Source organism: Gavialis gangeticus, unplaced genomic scaffold, assembly GCF_001723915.1.
Source record: "Gavialis gangeticus isolate Ggan-Ray unplaced genomic scaffold, GavGan_comp1, whole genome shotgun sequence".
Taxonomy (NCBI): Eukaryota; Metazoa; Chordata; order Crocodylia; family Gavialidae; genus Gavialis; species Gavialis gangeticus.
In genome coordinates, this window is record NW_017729008.1 from 20363507 (window position 1) to 20371729 (window position 8223).

The following is an 8223-nucleotide window of genomic DNA, read 5'->3' on the forward strand; positions in this document are numbered from 1 at the left end:
AAGGGGGCAGGGCTTACTCCACCCCTCTCTCTCCTTTTTGGAACTTTATGAAGGAAACTTTGGCAGGCAAGATGGTGGAAATATTTCAAGTAAGTGACCATGTCAATACAGAGAACATAAGAACATGAGAAGCACCATTCAGAGACAGAGTTAAGGTCTGTTTAGTCCAGTATCTTGTCTCCAACAGTGGCAAGGAAAAAGGCATTAGCAATTTACAGCCCGTGGGCTGAATTCAGCCCATGAAGATCAGGACCAGGGAGACACAGAAGACAGGTAGCATGCAGCTGAGCGGTGCCACCTGCCCCATCCCCTCTATAGCATCCTCACCTCTACAGCCCTCTTTGATGCTCTCTTGTGCTTGCACCTGCCTGTCTGCAGAGAGCCCTGAATCAGCAGCAAGTATAGTGCAGGCAGCTAAGGGATTTTTGTGAGGCAGAGAAATGTGGCCCGGGGCAGGACTAGGGGCTGTAGCTTCTCGTCTATGAAAGCAGAAAGTTGCTGACCCCTTCTTTATAGGAAAAGTATAAGAGAATAGGACATCTCCCATCAAACCCTCCGTGCCTCCCCCTTACCACCATTCATAGAGTTAAGGATGTCCTGAGCAACAGGTTACATCCATGACTGTTGTGTTCAACAGGCATTAATGGACTCATCCTCCATAACTTTGCCTTTTGTTCTTGAGCCTCAGTCATCAAGTCATCTAGAGGAACATATGGCTGAGGATGCCGGATTATTACCATTGGACCAATGAGATCCCAGTCACGTATGCTAACATTTGTTCTTCCTTTATCTGACATTTTCCTTTCCACCCCTACTCTCTTTCCCTCTTTCCCCTTCCCCCATTCCTTTCCCTTTTTCCATCTGTCTCTCATTGTCTCTCTGTTGGTGGTCCTGCAGATTCTGAGACCGGCTATGCCACACAGCACTAACACAGCATGATGAGACAACCACCCTAAGAAGTGCCAACGTAGGGAAGGACCTTACCAGACAATGCAGATGGCATCTGCAACTAGGAAAGTAAGGCAGGAACCAGTGACAGCTGTCAGCCAATATACCAGCCAAGACCACCTGTTCAAGACTGACAAAGCTGTCACATACACTTAGAATGTCAACAGAAACTGCATTTCACACACCTTTACAATGCTATCTTTTCTCCTTTTTCTGTCTGCCTGTTTTAACAAGACCAGGAGAAAGTAACCGTACAAAGTGGTCCACTCAAAATTCAACACGATTAATCCTTCCTTTCCCCCTATGAAAGTTTATTTGGGAGAATAACAGAATGGCTGGTATCTCTGCTCTGAAAAGGAAAGATTTTAAATGAACTGAGTAAGTGTATTTTGTACAACTGAATTCCAATTTAAAACTTTTATTTTGTTTTCAATACTTTTTTTGTCTTAGGGCCTTGTTACACCTTACGCTGTGAGCTGCACAAATGTGGATTGGTGTTAGTGCTAGCTTGGAGTTTGGAGCAGTCACACCCTTTTAGTCTAGAAACCTTCTCTGACTCTCCCTCGCTTGCACAGCTGTGACTTGCCATTAGGGCTAAGGATATACATTACACATAAACCAGTTTAAGTGATCAGAAACTGGTCTAAACCTGTAACAAAACCAATGTTCATTGCACATAAACCAGTCTGAGACTGGCTGAAATGGGTGTGAGATAAACCTGGTTGAATGTAGTATCAGAATTAACTGATTTGGCTCAAGTCACTTTATGTAATGTCTGTCCCAGACCTCTTCCTGGTTTAAGTTAAATCAGAGTCTCCCAGCATCCTGGCATGCTCTCTGGGCTGGGCTGTGCTCTCTGCTCCAGAGAGCAGGGCTGGCCCCTCCCTTCTGCTCCCTGGCTGGAGCTCAAGAGGCTGCTTCCTTGCTCCCCTCACCACTCCCTGCTAAGCAGGAATCCCCCCCTCTCCTCTGCCTTGCTGAAGAGGTGTCTGTGTATTAGCCAGCAGACCACATGCTGGCTATGGGCCATGCTGAATCCACAGATAGAAACAAAAACTATCTAGTAATGTCCTTCTGTTATTTTCTTAATTGGGTGATAAACACTATTATCAATTCCCTGCTGGGCTAATCACAGCATCCTGCTGGAGCCTGGCCATGCGCCTCTCAGCTACATGCTGTGGAAGGAAGGAAGGGCTGCTCTAACATCCCCCGGCTTCTAGCCTCAGCCACTGCAGACATGTGGCTGCATTTCTGGGATGTCTGTCCGGTTAAAAAACTGATTTAGCCTATCCAGGTTAGACTAACTTGCACAGACTGAATCAATTCAGGCTCAGGCTTTTTGAATGTCTGTCCCTAGCCTAGAGGCCTTGTGAGCAGGGGCAGGACTAGGGGCTGTAGCTGTGAGTTGCCACTAGAGGGCTAGTGAGCCAGGACAGGCATCTATTCCTGCTCCATGGGAGGCTGTGAGAGAGATCCTGGGATACTGGACAGCTTCAACTTGGGTGGCACTTCTGTGGGGAGTGGCTACACCTTAATGCAACAGGAGCTGGGTAGTGCAGATAAGAGATAATCCTGCCCTGGAGTGGTGTAACTTTGAGCCACAGAGCACATGCTTAAAATCACCTTGTGAATACATGGACAAAATCCAGGGGTTAAGAGCTTCAGGAGCCACCCAAAATGACCATGTAACAAGGCCCTTATATGCCCTAATCAATACACTCCTAAACCTTGCTTATGGGGTGTAAACCTCCAAGCCATGGTTAAGTCCTTAGCACTGCACTAACAAATGTTGACTTCTCTGATGTCTGGGGCAAAATGAATACAATGGCCCTCACTTTATTTTTGCAAGCGCAGAATTATTTCAAAATTAAAAGGAAAAAAGAAATCACAGATAAGATCAGCATGAGTGCAAACAAGTAAAGCCATTTTTGTACTCTCTTGTTCGTATTGAGATAAATCCATCTATTACTCAATAAACTGACCAGCATCATACATCAAAGTAAATGCATCTTTAGCTTTCATTTAATTTTCTTAGCTTTTAGTTATTCAGTGCATTGACCTTTTAAAATCAAGGATAATTATTATTTCTAGAACACCAATATATCCGTATATTCTGTAGCCACAAATATTTCCCCCTATTCATAGTTTTTGAGCATTCACAACAGGGGATGATATTATTTTCTTGTGGGCAATCTTTTTCAATAATACTTCAGGACTGTGAATGACTGCAGGACATGGCCACATGAGTTCAGAGTACTGTAGTAAACATATGAGCCAAATTCCCTGGTAGCATACTTTATTAATTTTAATGTAGTTCACTGTGCGGTCAGTTTAAAATATTAGATTATTTAAAACATAATCCCACATGAAGTGAGATCAGCATACAAGATGAATTTCATTTGAACAATAACGGATATTTACTTTCTCTATGTTTATTTAGCATAAAAATGTGTTGTTATGCCTAAAATATGCAGAAGAGACACATATCTGACCCAGTTCACATATTTCTCCTCATGATACGGCTTCAGATAGACAATGCAGAATAAAAAGAAACTAGATGAACAAGTCAGTTGCACTATTTAAATATCAGGGTAAATCAAATGAACAAAACTACAGGTCTTTCAAACCACAGAGTTGGAAAAGGACTGCATGGCCTATCTGCAGAACAGACAATCCATGAATAAGAATACCTTCCATATCCTTTAGCATCACAAAACATCGAGTACTTAAGCTGAAGCAATTGCAGATTCAGCATAAATGACTGGCATCTAACATCCAACAGCAGTCACAATGGTATTTGTTTAAAATATTAATAAAATACAATAAAATCTAATAAATGACATGCCAATGAATTACCCCAAAATGAAACACAGGTTCAAATGAAAAGTTGAAACAGGCATTTCCAATTTACAAAGAACACAATTAGAGAACAACATTGGTTGGTGAACAGGGCAAAGCTTGTTGCACTATTGAAGTAAATTAGATTTAGAGCTTTGTTCAGTTTTTCATTTAAAACCAGGGAATGCTAACTAAACTAACAACCACTTTTTAGAGATATTTAATTGTACTCCAAATGGTCAAATAATTAAGGACTTAATGTTGTAATACAGTTTATTTTCAACTTAAACCATGAACCTATTATCTGTTCACTCACGAAGAAAATAGAATAGACAAAAGCACTCTGGCAGATCTGCTGTACACTAGAAACTGCAGTGCTTACACTAGTTGGTATCTTAATTACAAGAGATATCATTAGCTTTGTACACTGGGACACTTTTCTTTTATTGCTGCTGTAATTTTATTTGCCAGGCCCTGACTTTCATTGTAGGATAAACTGCTGTGTACTTTAAAATTTTGGCTTTAGCAACTTCAGTGATTTAATTCATTAAATCTCACTCTCTTTTTTCCTATATATGAAATTAAAAGTAGAACAGGCTCACCTTGATTTCTCGTTAGATTCTGCTGAGGTCAATCACAGCTGAGACAGAGGAATATGTCACTTAGGGAAACATGATGGTGTTTTCTGACAAGACTGATCTGTTTCTTCAGCTCTATTTTTAAGGCTCTACATTTGGAACTTATAAAGCAGGGGAGCGCCCCTGTCTGTCCATGGCATGGAGCATAACACTGAAGTATAAAAGGATCAGTTATTCTGGTGTGCTGATTGCCTGCAAGAAATATAATTGCTCTTTTTTCCCCCCCTAGCATCTTTTAGAAGACTGCACAAGGAAAGGAGCTGGGCCAATACCATATGTGAGCAATAGGAAGATTGTCATTCACACCAGAGACTGCATACATTTTCAGAGGTGCTACCTAGTATCTGTCTTTACTTGAGAAGGCAGTCTCCAAAGGCAGGCTATGGCATGCAATCTTAGTAAAGAGGAGACTGTGTTGATAGGCCATCTCTTCTACTTTTGGCTAAAAGAGGCATACAGGTAAAGAGGGACCTTTAGTAACATGGTTTTCTCTATATTTGTACTAGAAGAGATCAGAAAGGAAGCTTACTTTCAACAAACAAATAATCTGTCCATCCACAAGAGCCTTCTGTCAGTAGAAAACTTCACTTTGGGTCCATGTTCACACTTGAGACCAGAACTGGATGTGTAGACTTCAGTCTGTGGACCTAGTATAAACCTAATTTATGATAACATGATCTTAAGCTTGCATTTTAGCGTGGGAAAGTAGAATATGATCTTTTAATCAAGGCCACTAACATTAAACTAGGCCAAGTGCAAATGATTGCTTTTTGTAAAGTAGTAGTTAAAAGTAACAGCTAAGTTCTTGTCTTCTGATAGAAAGAAATACAGTAGTCAGCTGGAATTCTACTGAAATAATATTTTGGGGGGTAAATATGATAAGGCAGTAATGTACAATCACTTATTGTCAGCCTTGACTGTTTTCAAGGGCCCTATACCAAGCCAAAGAACTCTGGCTAAAACAGGAAGGCCCAAACACCTATTTCTGGGTACTGCAGAATGAATCTTTGCAGGTATAACAACTAGCCGCATCAGCAAAGGAAAGAAAGCAAGTAACATGTCCAGCAAAAGACATAAAAGATGACATTATAAAGGGGTAGATAACCCAAAAACATTATATTATAATTTCAGTTTGAAAATATTAGTAGTAGGGATTGATGTTTTGGATATGGTTTTGAAGTTTCTTATAAAAAACAAAGCAGTCTTATCACTGATAACAATAATCCGAAGTGATAAGGAAGCACAACCATGGCAAGAGTAGTCCCTCTTCACCTTGCTTGTGAAGACTGAAGTGAAAAAGGCATGGAGTGCTCAGCCTTTTCCACGTCATCTGTGCTATGATATTAAGGAGGGAAAAATATTTTCATATACTTTTTTATAGAAATGTTGTACTCCCTGAATTTAAAAAAAGGATGAATTTGTTATGGAGGAGCCACTGAAGGAAAGCATGTATAGCCTCAAGATGAGAATTTTCAAGTGAGCCTATGGGAGCAAGATGCTTTAATCAAATTGGTTTTTAATGGCATATAAGTTTTTTAACACTCCTTGAAAGTACCAGCCCCTGAAAGTAAGGCTCCTCAGTGCTACCTGGACCTTGATTCTGTCTTAATGCTGGGTGGAGCATTTCACACACACATTTTTAAATACAAATGGAGAAAATTGCAGTATCTGGTTACCAACTTATTCTAATGTATTTCACTTCAGGATAAATTGGAATAAATTGCAGCGCACATTTAAAGTGAATGAAGGAAAGATAAATTGGTGAATAATGTGCTGTAATTTTCTCTATTCTTAAAAAAGCCCATGTGTTTACAGCAGAATTCCACATTATCATAGGATCAAGGTTGAAAAGTTTAGCACTCAAAGAATCAAAAGTTCCTAGAATGTAATGTCTGTTATACTACAGCTTTGTCCCTAATGCACATCCCACACATCTTATGACTAATGTAGCAGATCTCAATCCATTATGGTTTACAAAGGGGTAGGCAACTTCTATCACCTCTGAGCCCAAATGACCCACCCTGGGTCAGAGGCAGATGAGCAGGTGGGGAGGCAGGTGCTAGGACTCTGTTAACATCAGCATTTGCCCCAGTGGTGGCGCAGGTAGAGAGTCTGAAGAAGGATCCTCTGCCACTGAAGCCCCATGTCTGTGGGCTGGATCCAAAGGCTCCATGGGCTGGATTTGGCCCGTGGGTTGTAGATTGCCAACCCCTGGCTTATACTGAACAAGGAAAGAAACAATAGGAGGGAAAAAGTGATTGGATTCTCCTTCTTCATCCTTCATTATATCAACTGTCACAGCGGCATCCCACCTGGCTTTTTAGTGACTGCCTCCTTGTTTCACTTCCTAGATTGAGCTTTGGTCATGGATCAAGTCTCTCACTTACCAGCATAGCCACTTTGCCCAAACTTGTCATCACTGAACTTAGTTTTCTTTTCAATCTCTCAATAGACCATTTCCTCTCTGACCTTGATCTTATGCTTTTGCACTCGGTATTTTATAAACCTCCAATTCATCACTGTCCATTTCCTCTCTACTACTTCCAGGCCAATTTTTCCTACTGTCTCCTCTACTGACATAGTTTTCTTTGTCTTTCCTTTCTATCTATTCAATTAACCTCAGTTCTACTTTCTCCTCCACATCCATTTTCCCTTATCCATTACCATTGCTGAACACCTATATCAAAAATTAAAAGTTGTATGAATATGTGGATTTCTTCCATTACACATTTATTTTCTCCTTCTCTTGTTCCATTGTTTTCCTGGTCAAGCAGCACTTCTTCTCTTGCCTTCATATGTTCATACATGTTGCAGGGGTACTTTGGTGCCCTGCTCCTAAGAAGAAATACAGGTGCCGGTTGCTGGGGCAACGGCAGTTGGTCAGCTGACCAGAAGGGGGCAGGGCCTGAACTATATAAATGGAGTCCAGGCTGAGGCAAGAGGGCAGTTCCCCTCTGGCAGCCGAGGAAGAAGGAGCTCTGGGAGAGTAAGCAGAGTAGGGAAGCCTGATGGCCTGAGCAGCTTCTGGTCAAGGATACCAGGTGGAGGAAGCTCTGGTAGGGAGTTGGATGAGGGTTAGCCGGTTGGCTTGGAGTTTATGTTGTAGCTCAGGGGCTTGAGTTTTCTGTTTTGTAGTTTTATAAAACCGGAGGACCGGGTGAGGCTGTAGGGGTTGGAGGAGGCCTCAGAGGGGCTCCACAGTGGTGGGGACCCTGGTGCCAGTGCGGGCACTGCATTTAGGGGTGCAATACCCCAGCCCTGAGAAGGGGCACAGAGGACGGGGGCCAGGTAAGGATGAGGCTGCCTGAGCCCCACAGGAACTGTTGACCCAAGCAGGGGATTTGGGGGCCAGGTACGGCTAAGGCCACCTGAGCCCCGAGTGCAGAGAGAAGCCCCAGGGAGGGGCGTATAGCTGGGAAGCCCCAGGGAGGGGAGCACAGGCAAGCAGCCCAGAGAGGGCACAACGTTCAGGGGGCACCAACCCCGGCACCAGTGAGTGGGAGCCGGCTGCATGACAAGCCGGGGGGGGAGCCAGTATGTGGGCGCAGAAAGGAAGCTGACCAAAATAATGTCCCAGACATCTGCGAGGCTTGGGGCGTGGTACAGGGGAGGTTGGAGTCACGCATAGCCCATAAGGCTGGGGTGCGTCAAGTCAGTCCATAAAGAACCAGGGGTCAGGATAGACCAGAGCACCGTGTCCAAGGGGACAAAAGGCAGCCTCCATTATAAATATAGATACCATCAAAGACATGGCAGGTGAGAACGAGGGGGCTTTATACCTAACTTGGCACGGTAGGGG